The sequence below is a fragment of the Phyllobates terribilis genome, unplaced genomic scaffold (assembly GCF_046119375.1).
Source record: "Phyllobates terribilis strain yellow unplaced genomic scaffold, ASM4611937v1 Scaffold_464__1_contigs__length_1435170, whole genome shotgun sequence".
NCBI lineage: Eukaryota > Metazoa > Chordata > Amphibia > Anura > Dendrobatidae > Phyllobates > Phyllobates terribilis.
The window spans coordinates 1,097,007-1,121,086 of record NW_027363224.1 but is presented as its reverse complement, the minus strand read 5'-3'; positions in this window follow the sequence as shown (position 1 = coordinate 1,121,086).

Sequence of the window (24,080 nt, the reverse complement as noted above, 5' to 3'; positions counted from 1 at the left end):
GGGGTCACTAGCACAATTACCACAGATGCGAGTCCCAGAGGGTGGGGAGCCCAGGGGACCTGGTCAGATATCGAAAAGGGTCTCTCCTCCAATGCAAAAGAACTTCTGGCGGTAGACAAGGCGGTGAATAATTTCTTACCTTTTCTTCAGGGCCAGAATGTAAAGATCCTCTTGGATAATCTAGTTGCTATAGCATATGTGAACCACCAGGGGGACACATGGTCAAGATTGCTGATGAGTGACAGAATATCTCTTCCAGATTACAGAAAGTCACCTCCTTTCCCTGATGGCCCTCCATATAAGGGAAAAAGAAAACACCAGAGCAGATTTCCTAAGCTGCTATCCTCTGATGCAAGGGGAATGGGAACTAAATCAAGGAATTTTTACCCAAATAGCCGAAGATGGGGGGTGGGGGGCCCTCCGGTCAGGTAGATCTGTTTGCCACAAAACTAAATCGGAAGACAAAGATCTTGTGTTCCCTAAATCCCCTAGCTGTGGATGCTCTCCTGATACGTTGGGATTTCAGCCTGGCGTATGCCTCCCTCTGGTTGGCTCTTCTTCTCATAGTCATAAGAAAGATCAGGGAGGAGAAGGCCAGGGTTCTGCTGATCGCAGCCTTTTGGCCCAGGGGGCCCTGGTTCTCATGCCTGAGGAGCATGTCCATCTCCGATCCTTGGGTTCTTCCAGAGATTCCGTATCTCCTCAAGCAACTGGCCTCCACTTGACGGTGTGGAACTTGAAAAGACACTGCTAAATCGGAAAGGTTTTTCCCAAGGTCTAGTAACCATCCTGATGCACAGCAGAAAACCTGGGGTTGATGGGGAAGGGGAAGGCGCCAATAGGAAAAATCTTGGCATTTTTACAAAAAGGTCTTGAACTAGGGTTATCCACCAGCACCCTTAAAGTTCAGGTTTCTGCCTTGGGTTCCCTATATAGCTGTGATCTAGCGGGTAACTACTGGGTTTCTCAGTTCATTAAGGCAGCTTTTAGATCTAGACCTATTATTAAAAGCAGCTTGGTTCCCTGGGATTTAAATTTGGTTCTAAAGGCCTTGACTAGCTCGCCGTTTGAGCTAATAGTCAGCAACCCTTAAATCCCTCTCCCTTAAGACCGCTTTGTTAATAGCTTTAACCTCGGCCAGGAGCATTAGTGACATCCAGAGCCTGTCTATGGCCTCGCCGTTTACTCAAATTCTGGATGATAGGCAGGATCTAATCTAAAAATCACTCTCTCTCTCCCTCGTTTCCACAGACTTCAGGAAGTCCTCCTACCCTCCTTTTGTCCAAATCCTAGTAACCAGAAAGAGGCGGAGTTACATACGTTAGACGTGAGGAGATGTGTGGTTAGGTACCTTTCAGTTACCAGAAGCTTTAGGAAAGATAACTCGTTGTTTATATCCTACCAAGGGGCTACAAAACGGTCTAATGTCACAAAGTCCACCATAGCTAGATGGAATAGGGAGGCCATTTCTCTAGCATATACATCTAGCGGCAAGGAAGTGCCAGGAGGGTTGAAGGCTCAGTCCACCCGGGCTGTGGCGACCTCCTGGGCTGAGAAGACAGGTGTCTTGATTAGAAGACATATGTAAGGCTGCTACCTGGTCCTGTCCCTCTACATTCCATAGACACCCCCATATCTAACCTATATAGTATCGGCTGACCTCACCTTTGGGAGAAGAGTGTTCCAGGCTGTGGTCCTTCAATAGATTACTTCATCCCTGTAATTCTCTCGTGGTGCTGTCATGGTCGACCGATAAAATCTTAAGTTACTTACCGGTAATGGGATTTTTCGGAGACCATGACAGCACCCTTACATTCCCTCCCTTCACCTTTGTGGGAGCACTCCCCTTTTATAAATTATAATCTCACACTCAATAGGTGTCGTGTGGTATGGCAACTTTGTGATTGTTTGCTGTGTTCATTAACCTGGCGGTCCTCTCAGTGCTCTGTAATCCAAACTGAGGCGGGAGAGAGGTGGCGCCCTTTTAAGCCTGTAGGTTTCCTCTCCTTGGTGGGCGGATCCCCTCTCTCGTGGTGCTGTCATGGTCTCTGAAAAATCCCGTTACCGGTAAGTAACTTATGACTATTCATTTGATGGAGCAATCAAAAAGTTGTACCCCAAAATGGTAAGTATTAAAAACGGTCTTAGAAAATTGAAACACGAGCCAAACAATTTGTTTGCAAAGTTTAGAATTTTTTAAAAGCAGTGAAATGTTTTTGTTTTTTTTTCTTCTGCACCATTTCACTTTATTTGGAGTTCATTACCCTTTTTTTCTATATCTTGCACAGTAAAGTGAATGGTGTCATTCAAAAATACTGTAATTTTGTACCACAAAATACACCTCAACCCTGCTGTATTGAATAGTGTCTGTGTTATTCACTATATAATATGTTGTTTTATATGGTATACTCATGTATAGTGACTAGTGATGATCGAGCGTGTTCTATGAACCCCTTCGGCGAGCACGCTGTCTAACAGCCGTGACACTTGCAGGCACGGCGACATTAAAAGAAATGCTGAGCATGCCAAAATACTCAGCGAGCACCCGAGCGTGTTCGCCGAAGGGGTTGATAGAACACACTCGATCATCACTAATAGTGACCAGATACCTCTAAGGAATCTTTTTTACTGGTGCTTGAAGTACAAATTTTTGTAGCGCTAAAGATTCAGTAGTATGCAACTATGTGAACTGCAATTGCCATTTAATAATTTAAGGGAATCCATCAGATATACCCCTCCCTCCAATTCCCATTCATGACCATGCAGGATTTGGAAAGCTAAATCCATAGACACCTCTATATCTTTTATCTGTTGCTGCATTTCTGAGTGCTCTGGGTGTAACGGAGCACTTACCGAGCCTCAGCCTTCCAAGGTTGCTTCCCTGCCCAGCACCAGCCTCTTTATCTTGATTGATAGCTTACTTTCTGATTTTCCTTGCTTGGTGCCTGACGTCCCCAAAAACTGTGAGCTATCATTGACACTGAGGCTAAGTTCCCACCACGAGCTTTCAGTGAGCTTTTGATGTTACAGATTTAAAGAAAAAAAAACAAGTAACCTATTTTACTTAATAGGTGCAGGAATGCTGTAGAAAATCTGCAACATCGAAAACTCATCAAAAGTGAAGGGAACGTAGCCTAAAGAGAACGGATGCTTGCTGTGGGAGATAATCTCAGGAGACAGAGACTTAACTCCTCATTTGCATGTGAACCAAAATTCTAATTACTTAGGAGTGCAGCAACAGGTAGAAGATATAAAAGTGTCCATTGGTTTAGATTTACATTCAAAGGCCTGCATGCCCACATCTGAGGTCAAACAGATTTCCTTTTAAAATTAGTGTATTGCTTTGAACTGGAGCTATGGCTCAATCAGTAGCACCACACACAGTCACAAGGTAGCCCTAGCCTAATGGAGCACCATAGACACTAGCACTGGGAACTTTCCCTCCGTACACGCAAAACATACACAAAAAAAGCAATTTGGCACGTTATTAATTATTTATGTAGATTTATAGAATGAAATGTTGGATCTCGTACGAGCTCGATCCTTGTTTTTCACAGAACTCATATCTATTATAGTCTAGGGCTGTTCACATATTTCTGCGGATCGCATATTTTTCACCGAAACACGTTGACCTGTCGGATTTTGATCCAAATCAAAGTTTAGAACTTCTCGGATGCAAAACAAAGCTGATGAAAATCGGTCTTTTTTTTTTTTTACCTACAAGAGAAATCACTGTGGTCTGAATGAGGCCTTACTCTATTATTTATTTCTTAAGCAGCGTTCATTCCAGGCTGCTGTACACATGAAGAGGGTTTACACACATAAAATACATATATAAAACACAGAAACAAGCTAACCTTGACAGACTAGTATGGAGGGGGACACTGCCACCACGAGCTAACAGTGTGGATTCGGGGGTCTCGCTCCTTCCCTCAGGGTGTATTCCAAAAGCCGCCTCCAATAAGCAAGTTCTGGACAAGCTGCAGGTGGAGAGGGAGCCCGGATTACGGTGAAGGCCCAGACTGCGTCTCTGGTTTACACTTAGGAGGGAAAGAAGTATCTCCTGAACCTGATCCACACTCCGGTGAGTGTGACGTTTCTTCTTGATTTGTTTCTCTGTGCTCTTGTTGCAGATGTTCAGATACTGAATGAGTTATACAAAATGCAGCAGCTGCAATAATAATAATAATAATAATTTATTATTTTACAGGGTGGGCCATTTATATGGATACACCTAAATTAAATGGGAATGGTTGGTGAGATCATCTTCCTGTTTGTGGCACATTGGTATATGGGAGGGGGAAAACTTTTCCAGATGGGTGGTGACCATGGCGGCCATTTTGGATCCAACTTTATTTTTTCAATGGGAAGAGGGTCATGTGACACATCAAACTTATTGAGAATTTCATAAGAAAAACAATGGTGTGCTTGGTTTTAACGTAACTTTATTCTTTCATGTGTTTTGTACAAGTTTATAACCACTTATAAAATGTGTTCAAAGTGCTGCCCATTGTGTTGGATTGTCAATGCAACCCTCTTCTCCCACTCTTGACACACTGATAGCAACACCGCAGAAGAAATGCTAGCACAGGCTTCCAGTATCCGTTGTTTCAGGTTGATATCACCAACCATTCCCATTTAATTTAGGTGTATCCATATAAATGGCCGACCCTGTAGATCTCACACTGTTTTTTTTTTTTTTATAGACGCCCATAAGAGCTATCCAATATTTTAAAATTGAAAGAGTTTGCTCTCAGATTACAACTGATCACTTTTCTACAGAACAGATTGCTTGCTAATAGCTGGGGACCCATCTCTGGGACCCCAATCACAGGAAATCAGGTGCAGGAGCCATATTACGCCAATGGATTGGCCGATGAGCGTGTGCACTGCTGCTCCACTCAAAGTGTAATGGGCTGCCGGAGATGGCCGAATTCAGAGCTCAGCTATCTCCATCAGTCCCGTAGACAATGGCACCACTCCATTAAAAAAGGGGATGTGAGACATCTGTTCTTCTGATCATTGGAGGTCCCGCTTGTCAACCCCCCCACAGAATAGCCAAAAAGTTGCAATCTTGGCACAGCCTATTTAAAAATGCTATAGAAAAAAACCACCAGCTCACCCACAGCGGCTCTCGGCGTGCTGAAGCCCGGAGATCGTGTGGCCACACGTGTGTAAATCACAGGAAAAAGAAAAGGAACTCCAGCTCCATAAAATCCATCTTTATTATTTCATCTTTAAAAGTCCATTAATCCACAAGGTTCAAGTGAAACATTTATGCAACATAGCAACATGTTTCCAACGCTCAGCATTCTTTGTCCATCTACATACGAAATGACTCCCCTCACATTTATACATGGTTATTTAAGAATGCGCCTTGTATCCATCAATCCATATTTGTCCAACATGTTTTCCCTTTTAACGTTTTTGTACTTTTGTAGGGTCATGTTGATTTTATCTACGAAGTTTCAAGGTCCCTTTCTGGTTGCCAAGGTGTATTATTGGTGGTCGACGCAAATGAGGTACTTTTCCTTAGTGACGCTGTATGTAATTATAATGCATATGCTACCTGTAGGGTAGATATAATTTATGATATACTGATTACTTCTTTATTCTTCCAGATTTATTGTACACTTGCATCTATACTCTTATTAGATTCTGATTATATAAAGACAGAGACTCTGATTCCAGCCATGTGTCAATAACTGGCTGCTTGTTTTAGTTTTATCACTCAAGGACTAGTAAACCTGCTGCCATGTAGTCCTCCACATTCATGAGCTCTATATATAGCCCCACCCGCACCACTGATTGACAGCTTTCTGTGTACCCTGTGCATAGGCAGAACATCTGCAGCTAATAAAGGGAATTTATCAACACTGCATCAAGCAGCTCGGTAAGTGACACATCGCTGGAATCCAGGAACCACGGGTTTACCGTAACTAGAGGGGCCAGAAGACTGCGGCGTCTGAGCTCCTGCACTGATTAGAAGCACTTCACTATCATATTAAACCGTGAAGGTTTCTGCTAGCAGTGCAAAGGTTAATCTGTTCAGTTGAGAGCTGCTAGAGCTTTCCAGCATTGATGGTCTCAGCTGTTCAGTGTTGGCCTCTCGCCTCTCCTATATATACTCGCCTCTGGCAATCTTGGATTGCCAGTGTTAGATTTATGCTGCCTAGTTCTGGAGTCAGAGGTGTTGGTTGTTTTGAAGAGGCGTTTGTGTGTTAACCGCTGTCATTGCCAGAGACATAAGGAGACACTCCAATTTGCAGGGGGCCTGGGGTCAAGGGCCCCTAGGTTTGAGTTAACTGAGGAACCCATGCTGTTGGGTGTGGCGACTTGTTCTGTTGGTCCAACTGTAGTTTGGCGGAAAGGGGGAGTGTGTGTGTGTGTGTCTTTCCTAAATTCCTAAACACCCACCAGAAAACTAAGGCGCCCGAGTTGCGGGGTGAATTGGCAACTCGGGGGTGTACTTCTTTCCTCTGTGGGTAGGTCACAATTTTTTTTTTTTTACCGTCCAAGATCCATCTTGGCAAAAGTATGGTGGTAATTTCTGCCTTTCTGGACAGTGGGGCGGGGTTTATTTTGATCGACGCTAGGTTCGATCAGGACCTCAAACCTCATAAATTTTCTGGCTCAACACCCATAATCGCCATTGACTCTGCACCCTTGAGCTAGGGGTATTTTACTCTTATCGCTCGTGTGCTACATCTGCAGGTAGGGGCCTTGCACTCAAAATTTATTGACTGTTATGTGCTAGAGGGCTTGCCCTCTCCTGTGGTCCTTAGACTACTGTAACATACATGGCGGCGTCCTTGGGTAAGGATCTCCTCATTACTGGTACTCAGGCGCAAAATACGTAGAATTTACACTACCCCGTGGATGTTCGGTTTCGACCAAACTTTAGTCCAAAGTTTGGTTCGGGTACCAGAACTTGAACCCGAACCCCATAGAAGTCAATGGTGACACAAACTTTGATGCTGTAAAATGGTTGTAGTAAGGGCTAGGAGGTCTCTCTCTCTTAAAACGGACTTGTCAGTGTTCGGAGTTCAGCATTGGACACTAGGTGTCCGGTATGAACCCCAAACTTTACAGTTCGGGTTCGCTCATCTCTACACAACACTCGTTATACTGTTGTACTAATACATTACACGTCTAGTCCCTGTGATTGACTATATATTCATTGCTGAGGACGCTCTTGCAGATGGGTCTAATCTCTGATGTCACGCTGTAACATACCTGGCGGCGTCCTTGCATGGTGGTCCATCTCCCACTGTGCAAGAGCACGCACTTGATCTCCTGTCCAGAATGTCTCTCTGGCTTCCCTCCATGCTGTCTGTTTGTGTCTGTTTCTGCTGCTTAAGGGCGGCGCCCGATCACTTCCTGCTTTTTGTACCTGCTGTGGGTCACACCCCTTGTGCGTCCTCAGCCTATTGCTGTCTGTCACCTGGTATATAGCCCAGCTGCGGCAATCAATCCCTGCCTGAGCATAGTGTTTCATTCAGTGTGTGCTTGCACTCTGAAGGTGCCAGGTCCCGTTCTTTGTCTCCTGCCTTGCGGTATCAGTTCCCGTGTCTGAACTGAGTCCTGTCTATGTCTCCTGCCTTGTGGTATCAGTTCCCGCGTCTGAACTGAGTCCTGTCTATGTCTCCTGCCTTGCGGTATCAGTTCCCGTGTCTGAACTGAGTCCTGTCTTTGTCTCCTGCCTTGCGGTATCAGTTCCCGTGTCTGAACTGAGTCCTGTCTATGTCTCCTGCCTTGCGGTATCAGTTCCCGTGTCTGAGCTGAGTCCTGTCTATGTCTCCAGCCTTGCGGTATCAGTTCCTGTGTCTGAACTGAGTCCTGTCTATGTCTCCTGCCTTGCGGTATCAGTTCCCGTGTCTGAACTGAGTCCTGTCTATATCTCCTGCCTTACGGTATCAGTTCCCGTGTCTGAACTGAGTCCTGTCTGTGTTCTCTTGTCTGCCTATCCTGGAGGCTGTATTTCCAGGCCTGTCTGAACATGCTCCTAGCCTGTTCCTCCCGCCTTCTAGGGGCCGATTACCTAGACCCGTTCCTGTATCTTGTCTGTCCTGTCTGAACACGCTCCTAGCCTGTTCCTGCTGCCTTCTAGGGGCCGATTACCTAGACCTGTTCCTGTATCTTGTCTGTCCTGTCTGAACACGCTCCTTGCCTGTTTGTCCCGCCTCTCTGGGGGCCGTATTCCCAGACCCGCTCCTGTCTCCCGCTGCAGTGTCGGTCTCCTCCGTACACTCAGTTCCAGTCTGAACTCTTTCCTATCCTTTACCTGTTTTGCCTCTATGTCCGTTCCCTTCCTTTTTCTGCAGAGTCTGAACTCGTACCTAACTCCTGCTTGTTGTCTCTGTACTCCCGTTTGTGAGTTTGTGGTCCACTCGCTACTTCACTGCAAGTATCCTGTGAGTATCTGGCTCTGCCTTTCTCTTCCTGTCTGTTCCGTGTGAACAGAGCCCTGTCCCCCCTGCTCTGACTCCTTTGCTCACCGCTCCGGCGGTTCTAACCTGCTCTGACTCCTTTGCTCACCGCTCCGGTGGTTCTAGCCTGCTCCTTCTCCTTTGTTCACCGCTCCGGCGGTTCTAGCCTGCTCTGACTCCTTTGCTCACCGCTCCGGCGGTTCTAGCCTGCTCTGACTCCTTTGCTCGCTGCTCCGGCAGCCTTGCTCCGCTTGGACCCTTTTGCTCCCTGCTCCGGCAGTCTTGCTCCACTCTTGCTCACCGCTCCAGACGGCCTCGTCCTGCTTTACTCTTGCTCACTGCTCCGGCAGTCTCGCTCAGCTCTGACCCTTTGTTCACCGCTCCTGGCGGCCTTGTCCTGCTCTACTCTTGCTCACCGCTCCAGGCGGCCTTGTCCTGCCCTGTTCTCGCTCACCTCTCTGGGCGGCCTCACTCTGCTGTGTTTGTCCGCCACATCTGTGGTTCTGTTCCTGAGTCCCAGTGTGTACTGGGTCCTATCCCGCCAGTGTTCCTACCTGCTAGTGCTTCCCTGTCTGCACTCTAGCTGTGCTTGCCTGTACCCCCCTGCCTGCTTACCCGCCTGCCTGCATACCAGTCGTGCCTGCCTATACCTACCAGTCTGTGTGCCAGCCTACCAGTCTGTTCCTGTATTCCCCTGTGTGGGTCAACAGCCGTGTCCGGGGTCTGTCCTGGAGTAGCACCTGGTCCCTCTGCTCGGTTCCTCCTTGGTGCACTGGCGTCGTATGCCGTCGTGCGACCCTGGTCGGATCGGGTGAATACCTAGTTACGCCCCTCCAGGCATTCACTCTCCGGCACTGTCCAGGGGAATCACTACAATCACACGCACACGCCGCTCAGCCCGGGCGTGTGCATTACAACTACCTTGGTTTACACTGCACAATCCTGTGGTAGGTTGTGTGCCCACTTTATCTTTTAAGCGTTTCCGCAGCGGCAATTCCATTGCAGAAACGCTTAAACGCTTGGTAGAAGGTCTACAATGTTCCCCAATGATAATCCGCATGTGCTGTGCACATGCTGCGGAAATTTCCGCTGCGCATTATCAGTGCGGAAAAATCCGCAGCACTACCAGTTATTTTGCGTAATCGCGACGTTTTACCTCCATTGACTTGCATTGAATCGCTTAATATCCGCATGACTACATGTACACATGCGGATATTAAGCGATTCAACGTGCGGATGGTACCCGGGTCTGGAGAAGAGGAGACTCTCCTCCAGACCCGGGTACCATGGTACCTGTAAAAAAAAAAAAAAAAAAAAAAGACAAGAAAAAAATACATTATACTTACCTTGTGATGGCCCCCGGTCTTTTCTCCGCTGAGTCGAGTCTCTTGTACGGCTCGTCGGCGGTCGCGTGACCTGTCACATGACTAAATGACGTCATGGAAGGTCCTTTCACACCACCGTGAGCCGTACAAGAGACCAGGGGCCATCAGAAGGTAAGTAAAATGTTTTTGTTTTTTTTTTTACCATTTTTAATCTTTTTTCTTCAACTATTAACTTGGTCACACTATATAAATCCATGCCGGTTGCATGGATTTATATAGTGTGACCAAGTTGTCAAGCACTTTCCAAGTGATGCTAAAATCGCTTGGAAACCGCTTGACTACCCGCATGCGGAAATGCATGTGAAAAAACGCTTCACTTACGCTTGTCCCTGGCAGGAAAAACGCATGTAAAATCCGCATGCATTTTTTCTGCCAGGGAGATGCAGAAACGCTCAGGAAAAATCCAGAGCATTTCTGCATCGTGGGCACTTAGACTGGCAGACTCGGGAGGTGGTAAAATGGAGCGAGTATTGCCAAGAACACTGCTTGGTCACTCGGATAGCCATGGTGGGTCTGATTTCAGGAATGTGCTTTCTGAACAGGGGTGTCAAGAACTTCCACCCCATCATCCTTATGATTGCGTCGGTAATATTATTCCTGGGGCCAAGCTGCCAAAAAAGCAGGTTATATAATATCTCTGGTTCAGAGAGGTAGGCCATGAAAAACTAGATCACTGAAAGTCTACCAAAGGGCCATATAAGACGTTCTTCATCTCCCGTTGCAGTGGGGTTTTTCTTTGTCAAAAAAAAAAAAAGACTAGGGGTTGCGCCCCTGCCTTGATTTTTGTGAGTTTAATCAGATCACGGTCTGGGATGCATATCCTCTCCCTCTCATCCCAGACCTCTTTAGAAAACCATTTGGCTCCTACAATTTGATTAAACTAGACCTCAGGGGGTCTTATAATCTCATTCACATTGAGGAGATGAGTGGAAGACGGCCTTCAATACTCCTGAGGGGCACTATGAAAACCTTGTGATGGCATTTGGGTTGACTAATGCTCCCATTTTTACTCATCTGGCATGTAGATCACAACAAACCCATCTTGATGACATAATGGTAGACTCCATACTAAATAAGGAGGGAGTCACTGACTGTGGTGGCCCCTTCCCAGGCCATGGCGATTGGTGACCCCCCCCTTCGCTGCCCCTTACTGACCAGTGATCCTGAAGCCCCCCGAAGGATCCAATGAAGCGAAAGGGACGGCTGCTACAAGCCGTCCCATGGATACATAAACACCGGGACATCCCACGTTACTTCCTTTCTTTGCTGGTCCCGGAGTCGAACGTCATAGAGATTTCAGGATCAGGTCAGATTGCTGAGGCCCTCCAGGCTGGGTTTGCACAGGGGGGCGAGCGCTGGTTACAGGCTCTCATGTCGGGGCTCAGCGCTCATCCCCCTGGCCCAAGCTCTAAATCCCCAGATCACCCTGCCCCTGGCCCTCAACCCCTTATGGGAACATCATATTCCCCAGTCCCAGTCCCCTCACCACTTGGGCCTACTCACCCACTCCAATTGCCCACGGTACAACGGTCCCCTCCACGGCGGTCGGGTCATCTGGAACGGGGGGCTGCATTACTTCCGCGGCTTGGTCCCGATCCCCTTCCTCACCCGATCGCCGCATCCGCACAACTTTACAGTGTTCATCGGGCCACTCAACCCGGGGCGGTAGGCGGCTGCGGTAGTGCTGCGGGCGCTCGCTGACTCGGGGAAGCGGGCAGCCGTGGCGGTCCGGTGGCCGCACGCCAGTGGGGAAGGGCGCGCAGCGACAGCAGGGCGGCGGGCGCGCGCCGGCGTGGGGTTGGGGGGTTCCTCTCTGCGGTCGCGCGCCGGAGCAGGGAAGCGGGCGCGTGACTCCACTAGGCTGGAGAGGCATGTTGGGGGAGGCGGAGCTGGAGGGCAGGAAGCGCTCGATGCGCATGTACAGGGCGCGTGTCCGCCCCACGTGACCCCACAGGTCACGCCCCCCAGTTCAGAATGCTGCGGGGCGGAGCAGGAAGCTGAAGCTAGTGCGGCGGTGGACCCTGCGCCTCACTTACTGCGGGCGCAGGGCTCCTCTGCACTAATAAATGAGTGTGGGCTGTCTTCCATGTCGGCGGCGGGCACAGAGGGGATTCAGGTCTCCTGCCTGCCACCGGCGCTGGAGACAGCACACAGCCTGTTGTTTCCCACCCCCGTTAACACTCCTGTCCCGCATCCTGCCGAGGAGCGCCCTGGAGGGCGGAGGTCCAGCAGGCACTCCCGTCCTCCAGAGCGCTTTAGGCACAGCACCCCGAAGCCTCACAGAAGAAGCTGCGGGCCACTTAGTAACCATTCCCCGCCCCCTCAACACACAGCAGGGGCTGTGGCAGAGCAGAGCTCCGGACAGGAATCCTCTGCCGGGGGCTGTGCTCTGCTTCCCCCCCAAACAATCCCCCACAGAAAAACTCCTATTAAAAATAAAAGAAAAAGTTCCCAAAACAGAACACGTGACACTACACATCCTGGGGACATTGCGGCCCCTGTAATCACCGCAGCCCATCCAGCGCCCAGTCACAGTATCAATACCCCCCTGATGGACACGATGCGGAGCCTAAACACTTCAGCGACCATCCTCGCCTCCCCCATATACCCCTATAATAGCGCAGCGACGCACGTGCTTGACTCCGTTATAGCATCGCCCTGGCCAAAAATAGCACCGACATGTCCCGGCGGGACACATGTAAACTGCGCAGAACCCCCCATACACCCTTAGGGACACAGAGACTCCAGGCGTACTCACTCTAGGTGAACTCGCTGTAGTTCCTCCGACGACAGATCTACGCCATCGCACACAAGTCACCGGCGAAGGAAGCGGTCTTCACAAGCAAAGTGGAGATCGGCATCCCACAGGAGGGGTCACAGGTCGCGGTCCTCAAGGTGGCGCTCACCATCCTCTGCATCAGAGATGTCGAGCCCCAACGATCCCGTCCTCCGGGGGACAGAAACGATACAATGGCACCCTCCAGAGCTTACAGTCTGCACGATACAACGATTTCACGCAGGTCTAAGAGCAGAGGCACGCCGCTCACCCCGAGCGAGACTGGTGTCAGAGTCCCTCCACACATCGGAGTCCCTCCTCCAGCCGCAGGAATGGGTGCGTGCAATATAAGTATAACTGAAATGGGAAATAGTAACACCAACTTAATAGCGGCCCTTAAGGCCATAGTCGAACAACTATCCGTGCCACCAGGCGCTATACATAATTCTACTAAAACAACTCCACCATTAGCCAGCGTACACAAGGACGCATTCTTTTGCAGGATAAGCCCATTGGGCTCACACATAGACAAGGAAACCAGAATTAAAATATGGAATAATGACTACATCGACATTTGGGCACTTGTAACCGCTGACCAACATACTATAGACAAAGAGAAAAGGATAGTTGACAGACCATTCAACAGAAATAGACAAAAGGTCGCGAAGACAATGAGTAACTGGTTACAGGCGTTTTCAGTGCTGGGTTGCATCATGGGCCAAAAGCATCCGGAACGCTGCTCAGAACTATTCATATACCAGGATACGGTGTATAACTCGTACAAAGCCCAAGGCGGTTCAGCATGGTGGCGCTACGATGAAGAGTTCCGGAGGCGGTTGGCCCTGCAACCACAGCTAGGCTGGGGGGTAAAAGCTACAGACATATGGTTGCGATTAATGCTGTTACAGAAACACCATCCCTTTCCAACAACGGCTACTGGACAACAGGCAACAGCAGGCCAAAATTCAGTGGTAGTTCGTAGACCAGGGGCCTGCTGGCAGTACAATGAGGGACGCTGTCGTTTCTACGCCTTATGCAGATACAAACATGAATGCTCAGCCTGGGGTGCAGCCCACCCCGCGGCAAGATGTTCTCATCCCGCAAGCAAATTATCAATTAAACTCCCACAGTCAGAATCCAAGGACCCCGGTGAGCGTAAACGCGATGGGCCCCTGGCTAGACCAATATCCTAAGAAAGACGCAGCGGGGCAGTTACGTTTTGGTTTCACATACAGTTTTTTCCTCCCTTTCAAACTTAATAAATCACCCACCTTTGCAAATAACCTTAAATCTGCAAAAGAGCACCCTGAAATACTTAGGCAAAAAATACAAAAAGAAGTAGCTCTAGGCAGAGTGGCGGGCCCTTTCCCAACCCCACCATTCAGTAACATAAGAGTTTCCCCTCTGGGAATAATCCCCAAAAAAGAGCCAGGTTCATTCCGGCTTATCCATCATTTATCTTACCCAAAAGGAGAGTCTGTAAATGACGGTATTTCGTCTGAAGACGCCTCGGTCTCCTACGCGTCTTTCGACAGAGCAGTAATGTTAGTACGCGATGCGGGGCCCGGAGCGCTGCTCGCTAAATCCGACATAGAATCTGCCTTTCGCCTACTACCGGTGCACCCAGATTGCTACCACCTGCTGGGATGCCAAGTGGACAATGAATACTTCTACGACACTTGCCTCCCAATGGGTTGTTCAATATCTGTTATTACTTCGAACTATTCAGTTCCTTCCTAGAATGGGTGTTGAGGTACAAAACCGGCAATAGGTCCGTCACACAGTACCTAGATGACTTCCTATTCGTCGGACCCAAAGACTCAAATCAATGCCAATCATTACTTAACGAATTCACAAACATCTTTCAACGGTTTGGAGTCCCATTGTGCCCTACAAAAAACATAGGCCCCACAACAAAGCTATCGTTCTTAGGCATCGAAATCGACACCACAGCAAGGTTATTCCACCTCCCAGCAGAAAAAATACAAAAAACACTGCACCTCATCGAGGGATTTTGCACAGTACGGAAAGTAACACTACAACAGATGCAAGTGTTACTAGGTCTCCTCGTGTTCGCGAGCCGGGTGATGCCAGTCGGAAGGGTTTTCTCTCGTCGTTTATCCCTTGCAACAAAACGTGCATTAAAACCGAGTCATAGAATCAGAATCAGCAGGCAGCTTCAGGCGGACTTAGAGGTGTGGAAAACCTTCTTACAATCATTCAATGGTCACACGTTATTTATGTCAGCAGAACAGTCCAACATTGAACTAAAATTATTCACCGGGGCAGCAGAGGCGGGCGGATATGCAGCGATACTAGATAACTAGTGGTGCACAGGCTTATGGCCTCCGTATTGGTCTGAACAAGGGTTAACAAAAAAACAGACACTCCTGGAACTCTTCCCAATAGTGGTAGCCATAGAAATATGGGGCACGTACCTAGCGAACAAAAATATACGCTTCATAACAAATAACACCAGCCTAGCGCACTGCATTAATAAGATGGCATCATCGTTTCTCCCAGTGCTAGGCCTACTACGCCGGCTAGCATTCCTGTGCCTAAAACACAATGTATGGGTCCGCGCTAGCCACAATGTGGAGCTGGGATCTAACGCTGCTGCTAACGCTTTATCACAATTCAATTGGCAGGTTTTCAGAGAGCTCCTCCCCAACGCCCACCCGTCGGGCACCAGTTGCTCACCCTCCCTATGGGATCTAGTGGCGAACAGCTGATGCCATTAATCAGAGCGTCAGTCGCCCCGTCAACATGGAAAGCATACGGTAAGGCATGGGAAGACTGGATACGACTAGTAGCAGGCAGACGGGTTAACCAATGTGAACAAGCCAGACTAGATGTAACCATAGAATTTCTCCACCAGCTAATGATGAGGGGCATATCAGGGGCGTCAGCGCAGCGGTGGCGGACCGGAGTAGCATTTCATTTCCAACTACTGAATTGGGGAGATGTGACAAAAAGATTCATCATCAGTCAAGCCTTAAAAGGGTGGAAAAGAGGTCAGCCAAGTCAGGAGTGCAGACGTCCTGTGTCACTAAATCTGCTCTCAAAAATCATATCCCTAACACCATTAACATGCCACTCACAATTTGAAGCAACACTACTGTCTACTGCATTTGTGATCGCCTTTTTCAGGGCGCTACGCATAAGCGAATTAGTCCCTCGATCCAAAATCACCACCAGTGGAGGCTTATTACACCAGGACGTAGTCATAGCCAATAATGCAATACGCCTACGCATACGCAAATCCAAAACAGACCCAGCGGGCAAGGGCACTTGGGTGCTTCTAAAACCCACAAACAGTACACTGTGTCCGGTAACAATAGAAAAAACATATGCAGCCATCAGGCCACAAAGTAATTTCTTCCTATCACACATTGATGGAACGCCATTATCAAGATACCAGTTCCAATTTATATTTAATAAATGCCTAACATCAGCAGGGAACCACCCCAAAGATTACGGGACACACTCATTCCGCATAGGCGCGGCCACGGAAGCAGCTAGAGCAGGACTGTCAGAAACGGAAGTGCAGAGGATAGGCAGATGGCGATCCGCGTGTTTTGCGAGATACATAAGACAGGACTTGTTATCCTAACGTGGTTTGTTTCTTTTATAGGTGACGATAAGCCAACAGTGTGGGTGATAGGCCACTCGTACATATACTGGGCAGAAAAAAGGGCGACAGTCCGCCCAGGCGGGAGGAATATGGGGTTTCATGACACATATTTCAACTGGAGAGGTATTAGAGGCCTGCGATGGCCACAGGTACTAATGGAGGTAATCAACATAGGGAGAGAAGCAACAGGTCCGGTTTCTTAGTTATACACGCTGGGGGAAACGACTTCGGTCATTATAAGAGCGCAGAACTAATGGCAATAATGAAGCTAGACACTGAGTGCTTCAGAGCATTTTTTAGTAAACTAACTATAATATGGTCAGAGATTGTGCCGAGAACGGTATGGCAAGGTGCGCGAGACAGTGCAGCCATCGAACGGACAAGGCGGCTAATAAATATTCGGATGGCAAGATTTTTAAAGGAAAGAGGTGGTGTAGTGATAAGACACCGAGAACTGGAAGGAGATAAAGCTGGCCTCATATGGCCCGACGGTGTTCATTTAACGGATATTGGACTGGACATATTCCTGTCAGGACTCCAGGACGGAGTGGAGCAAGCGTTAATGATGATGGGTGGGGGTCTGAGTCCTGCATACGAGTACGCAGGATCCTCCTTGGCCTGAAATAGAAAGGACATGTTGGAAAGTTACTCTTGTTGGCCAACTTGCCGGTGTGGAGACACAGGGCATGCTGCAACAAGCGGAATTATTTTTGGAAATAAAATGCCTTTCTAATGGAATGAGTTAAAGAGTTAATAAAGCTGTGACCGATCCTCACCCATCCAGTTGTAAGAGTTACATTATTGTATTGTTAAGGAAGGGGTGGCGGTAGGGGGGCTGAGCGTCGGGGTTTCGTTGGGGGTCCCCACAGTCTAATTTATTCACCTCGTATCACATCAGGTACATGTCAGGCAGGTCTTACAGATACTCAAAGATAATACATTTCTCTGGTTTGACAAATAATTTATGTTCTCCATTCAGGAGGTCCCTTTTTTGGGCTATTTCTTATCATTCACTGTTTTTGCATGGATCTGGCAAAAGTCCGGACGGTACTGGATTGGTATTATATTCAGGACTTAAAGGCGTTACAAAGTTTTTTGAGTTTCGCCAGCTGCTACTGTAAGTTCATCAAAAACTTTTTGGTAGTGGCCAAACCTCTGATGGACGATTTTGCCAAATAATAAAATCTTAATTTTTTTTTTCTATTTTTCTTTCCATTCTTGTAGCTAAACACAATCCAGCTAAGTTTTAAAATTGAAATGAAGTCCCTGTACCCCCCTCTCTAGGTGCTTCTGTACCAACTCCTCCCTGGTCCAGGACGGTCTCTGTATCACGGCCTCCATCAATAACCTATTGACACATGATTGTGGCAGCACTCACGTGCTGGTATATCACGCTGCCAATAGAAATGGGAAGCGGCACAGAAATCACAAAATAAAGGCAGTGTTTGTGGTAATGCAAGAATCCAACAAGCAGAGTAGTCCACACGTCGTACAACAGCCCAACATGGATGATGAAAAGCAGTGACCAGCCCAGGGGATGGGGATGACTCGGTACCCGGGCCTTTGCCTGGCCTTGGGGATGTCGCGGTGGTCGGCTCCTGGCCCCGTACCCTGGGGTCACTCTTTAAAAGGGTGGTTGTTTGTTCATTTTATGAAAGTTCGTGACGCCACCTGTGGTTTCTGATGATAATCACCAGCGCTGCGGCAGTCCACTGAGGCCGGTGATGAGGCAGCTCGATGGTATAGCTCCCCACAGGTGGATCTAGGCCTCAGGGCAGTGTATGCAAGGGGAATGCAGGACAGGCGAGACCCAGCCGGGTCAGAGCAAGAACGGGGACGGACACGGTAGTCACTTCAGTACCTTTTACTGATGGAAAGTCAGGCACATCCCGGAGCACTGTAGGGTGAAGGGTGCATATCAGGATCCTCCCCAATGAGTGGGTGTAGGGCCTCCTGTTTCTTGCCTCTGCGTAGTAAGTTTCTGACCTGCCTGGAGCTAGGCCTAACTTTGTCTCTGTCCTGCGCTGGCTGACCTTGTGGTAGGGCCTTTTCTTGGAGTACACGCTCCTCAGCTGGCGAGGCCTATGTGTCTCCTGGCTCTGTTACGTATCAGCACTCTAGCGATCCTGGGACCTGTAGTTCTCCAGGGATTCCAGTTATGCTTTACTGGGTCATAGAGATCCCGGTAAGCTTCGGACCCGGTGTCCGGTAAATGCTTCAGGGTGAGCTAATTAAGCTCCTCTGCCCCCTATGTACTCACTCTCCACTCGCCTTCGGCCCCTCTCGGGGCCCTCACTAGGCTACACACACTGCAGCCGGGACACTGCTCTTCTTCGCCGCTCTCAGAGCGTCGGCACACTCCTAGCTCTCTATCCTGAGCTCTGTGAGTTCTAGTCTGGAATCACTCTACAGACTGTACTGAACTCTTTCTGCAGGAACTGCTAGGCTCTGGCTCGACTGAACTGAGTCCTTCTGTGTCTGAGCAGGAAACTGCTGAATCACTTTCTGGGCTGCCTGGCTCCACCTTCCCTTTATATATCCCTAACGGTCTCCCTCTGGTGGTCTGAGGTGGAAGGTGGAGGTGTGTGAATGCTTATGAGGGCCTCTTGTGGAGGAATCCATCAATGCACACTTCTAGGATCTGTGATACCAAGCGCAGCTGGGTGTCACCGCAGCGAACGTCGCGTCTTCAGGCGTCTGTGTAAGAACATCACATTTTTGTTTTCCTCCCTGAATAAGCACCAAATGGAATAGCTGAATGCCAGGATACAGAGACCGGCGGGGGGCAGGGAGGCGCTGTCCGCTGGATTTTGTGCTGGTTTCACAAGCGGTCACCCTGCAGTTTTCTCTGAATTTGCTGTGGAGACTTTTCACAACACATCTAATAATTGTGAACCTTCCACCTCACATGTTTATTACCTTGTCAGCTGGGCGGGATGAAAGCCGGACAAGAATGATCCTTATTATATATAATGGCTGCACTGAGCGATGGGGAAAAGCCGCAGAGGACTGAGAGCAGAAGGGCAGAGGAGTTCCTCTTCCTCATAGGAGAAAGTCTACAGGGACCAGTACAGAAGCCGGTGCAGAAGGGGAGACAAGGGCTGAGCCACTTACACAGACAGAAAGCTGAGGAGAGGAGGACATGTTATTACTCCAGGATCCGCTCCATTCCTTCCCTATGTGGCATTCAAGCCCTGAGCTCGGCTTTTCTGGAGCCCCATAGAGAATGAATGGAGCTGCAGTTGAATCCTGACTTTCCACTCCTTCCCGATCAGACGATGGTTCGCAGCGGTCAGACCCCCACGATCAGTAAGTGATCACCGAGCCTGTGGATAAGTGATAACTTGTTTTCTTCAGACATCCCCTTTAAGCAATGGAGCATGCCAGCAGAGAAGGTGGGAGAAGGCGCTGGTTACAGGGGAGACTTTACCTCTGGAGGCCGCATATAGGATATGTGAGGGGCGGACACTTCCCGTATTCATCATTACTGAGCCCCCGCTCTGTACGGCTCTTATCTGAGCTGCAGGAGACGCAGCAGTTACTAATCAGCCGTTCTCCGTTCACTTGCAGCCGTCCGAGCTCTGCTGTGCCTGTTAGGGGTGAAGTGTAGCGCCCCGAGGGTTCGGCCGCTACAGGGGTATTGCACCTCTGCCAGAGGTGTGATATTCCACTCCCGGGTAAGGATGGAGTGTGGACCAGGGCTCAGTTAGCTGCATGCAGCACACACACCCCATTTCCGAGGGACAGCTCAACGGTGCTCCCACTAGACAGTAGTGCAGGCACGACCGATTATGTCCCTGCCTGGAGTGGGGAGGGCGGTGGAACACCCAGTGCTGTAGGGGCAGATAGGGGTTGGTTCCTGAGTGTAGGTAGGAGCCCATTGGTTGCTGGTCACCTGGGCTCATGGTCAGAGGGAGGTATAAAAGGTGGGCACCATCTTAGATCTAGGTTCTGTCCAGAGAGGAGAAGACAGGGAGTATAGGCTCTCTAGGAGCTCTACTCCAGGAGGGCCTAGTGAGAGGCCGAGGAGGAAGTGAAGGGGAGCTGTGGTGCCACCTGAGCCCAGCTCCATGAGAAGGGAGGAGAAGAAGGAACAGGAAAGACGGAGGAGAGACAGAGAAACAGAAGGGCTCAGGAACAAGAAGGTGGAAGGGACCCTAAGAACCCATGAGAATCCAGGGTGAAGGGTCAGGCAGATTAAGGGTACCGGATCCCAAGTTGGTGGAGGAGAAACAACCCTCAGCCAAAGACCGGTCGTCGTGATCATTTATTGGTGCGACACCTCATCAAACCTGCTAGGAAGGCACCATATAGGACAGCGGAGGACGGGGCCCACGTTTAACCGCACAAGTCCGCGGCAGCTGGACAGAAGTGGGTCACTGGTGAGGCAGGCCAGAGAAAGGAAAGAAGGGGGTCCTGTGCCATATTCCTGAGCTGCCTGGGAATTGACCGAGCTCCTCACCTGGTGGACGCAGCACGGCTCGGGCGGTCACTACGTGCACAGAAGTGACCCGGAGTACCTGAACTGTGAGTAAAAGACATTGGACGTTGTTTGTGTGCTCTTTCGCTCCTCCAGCACTACCGGTACTGGGACTCTCACTACCATTACTCCCACCATCCACTACACTGCCCTGGGGCCGCACTCTTCCCGTGGGGAGTAACATCAGCCCCAGCGGACTGCCTTGCAGCGGCGGTTCCTAATAACCGCAATCCACGGGTGGCGTAGTCGGACATTATCTAAAGTACAGCAGCAGACTACCATTGGTCTGACCACCCTGAGCCGCGGGACCGGGCCGCCACTACTACTCCCAGAGTCTCCCTATTGCCCGGTTCCGCGTGCCCCACGGCCCAGGGGGCGAGTCAGAAGTTCGGGTCCTAGGAGGCATCGACTATGCAGCCTGCACAGCAGATCACAGCCCGGGCACCACGTCTCCGGGTAAATCTCCACCTTTTGAGTTAATTCTTGTGCAGCTGCCCAATGCAAGTTGCTCCGCTCTCCTCGGCCAGCTCCTGCTGAAGACTGAGCTCCTCTGCCCAATCTAGGAGCTCAATAGCCCTGATCACGTCAGTGGTAGCCCAGCGCTGCTGGATCAGATTTACAAATGGAAAACTAATCAGCCCTAGGCATTTCTAATATGTGCAGAGCAGGCGACATAAGTCTCACCGGCATCCTCATAGACCTTTGCTCAGCCGGGGTCTAATAGGAGCAGTAAGATGGCCATCATGGGGTCTATTGTTAGATCTCGGCTGCCATAGAAACTCATCGGCACCATGATCGCGCCTCCCTCTCCTGTCTAAAGTGCCTAAATGCTGTGGAAGCCCCCTACTGTGTCATACAGTGGATTAAACTGCCAGGGTCAGGGTTGGCTCCACTGTCGGAGGCTGAGGCAGGAGCAGGAATGTGTTATACAGCCACACTTCTGCCGCAGATCTTGTAAGAGCCCTGACAGGACCTGCCTGATGATAATGTGTCCTATAGAGCGGGTCCTGGTACCGGACTGCCCTGTACATATTCACCACTAGCTGGGAACCAGTTACTTACAAGGTCTAGTTTCGGATGTGTTTCCAGGTTCTGTAGTTGTCAGCATTTTATCCTTAAGGCCGAGTTATAATATCACTGTAATACTCTCGCCCTGTACCTGTATACCTGCCCTGTGTGCTGCACAAAAGTATATAACAAAGTGTGTGTGTACACAGATATCTATCTCCTGAATGGAATTACTGCTAGATCTCCTGTACATAGAAATATGAGGTTCTTAGCACACATTTTGAGCAAATTGTGCGAGCCCATCTACCAACGTCAAGGCGACCTCTTCAGATGGGTCCCTACACTAACACTACACTAACTTAGTAACTGGGACTAGTTTTTTTTATTGTTATTACCACCATTTTTACTATTTATTATTATTGCATTAATCCAATTAATTGTAACTGTTATAAAACTAATTAAAAAATTTAATTCGAATTTTTTTATTATTCTTGTGATTCTAATAATGGTATTACTAAAATCCCTATGCCTAAAGCTGTTGATCCAGAAGAAGGCAAAAACCCCAGGACACCTACCGCCAATTTGTGTCACGGGAAAAATTCCTTCTTGACCCCGGGAAAAGGCGATCAGTCCTAGGACCCTGGATCAAACCTAATAATGTTATTACAAGTTATATATTACACTAATTATTGTACTACTGGAGTTATTTTAATTTGTTTTTATAAATCTAACTATTTGATATGGTTATTATTAACATTGTGCTATCTTATTACAGTATTATTCTTCTTTCCTATCACTACTAATACTGCCCTATACCTACAGTGTTGATCCAGAAGAAGGCAGAAACCCCAGGACACCTTCAGCCAATTTGTGTCACAGGGAAAAATTTCCTTCTTGACCCTGAGAAAAGACGATCAGTCCTAGGACCCCGGATCAAACCTAATTATGTTACTAGTTATGTAATTACTATTACTGTACTAAATGTACTACTACAGTTGTTTTTAATATAGTTTTTTATATATTTTGTCTTATGTCCTGCTTTCTTATTAAAGTACTACTCTAACTTTTCTATAACTATTTAATATTACAGTATTGATTGAACTACGTCTATAATTATTTTTATTTACTCTTTGTTCTTTCTATAGATATAACTAGTTTATATTTATTAATAATAATAACCTGATGTCTTATTACGGTATTATTTTTCTTTCCTATTGCTACTAATACTACCCTATACCTAGAGTGTTGATCCAAAAGAAGGCAAAAACCTCAGGACACCTTCAGCCAATTTGTGTCACAGCGGAAAAATTCCTTCTTGACCCCGAGAAAAGGCGATCAGTCCTAGAACCCTGGATCACACTGCTATTCTACCTACTACTATTACTATTGTTATTTTATTACTTTCTTACTATTATCACTAGTATTATTACTCAAATTACACTAATACTCATATACTACCACTATATAACTATTATCCTGCTATTATTACTTTGGTGGATTTATACTTACCAGCCGGTATTGCCGTATGATGTTATCGGCAGAGAGGTCCCAGCAGGATGGTCCACATGATGTTCCTCTTTCCTCTCAAATACCGGTTGATGTAATGGCGGACGTTGTTCTGGTTCTGCTTCTTCCTTTTTGTTGTAGGATCGATTGTTGTCTTTTCTGGCCTTTGGCCATCCCTTTCCCCCTAGGGATCTTAAGGTGCAGTTCTGTCCTCTTCGGTCTCCTCTTCGGTGGGACTCCTCTTCGGTGGGACTCCTCTTCGGTGGGTCTCCTCTTCGGTGGGACTCCTCTTCGGTGGGACTCCTCTTCGGTGGGTCTCCTCTTCGGTGGGACTCCTCTTCGGTGGGTCTCCTCTTCGGTGGGTCTCCTCTTTGGTGGGACTCCTCTTCGGTCTCCTCTTCGGTGGGACTCCTCTTCGGTGGGACTCCTCTTCGGTGGGACTCCTCTTCGGTGGGTCTCCTCTTCGGTGGGTCTCCTCTTCGGTGGGACTCCTCTTCTGTGGGTCTCCTCTTCTGTGGGACTCCTCTTCGGTCTCCTTTTCGGTGGGACTCCTCTTCGGTGGGACTCCTCTTCAGTGGGTCTCCTCTTCGGTGGGACTCCTCTTCGGTGGGACTCCTCTTCGGTCTCCTCTTCGGTGGGCCTCCTCTTCGGTCTCCTCTTCGGTGGGTCTCCTCTTCGGTGGGACTCCTCTTCGGTCTCCTCTTCGGTGGGTCTCCTCTTCGGTGGGTCTCCTCTTCGGTGGGACTCCTCTTCGGTGGGACTCCTCTTCGGTGGGTCTTCTCTTCAGTCTCCTCTTCGGTGGGTCTCCTCTTCGGTGGGACTCCTCTTCGGTGGGACTCCTCTTCGGTGGGACTCCTCTTCG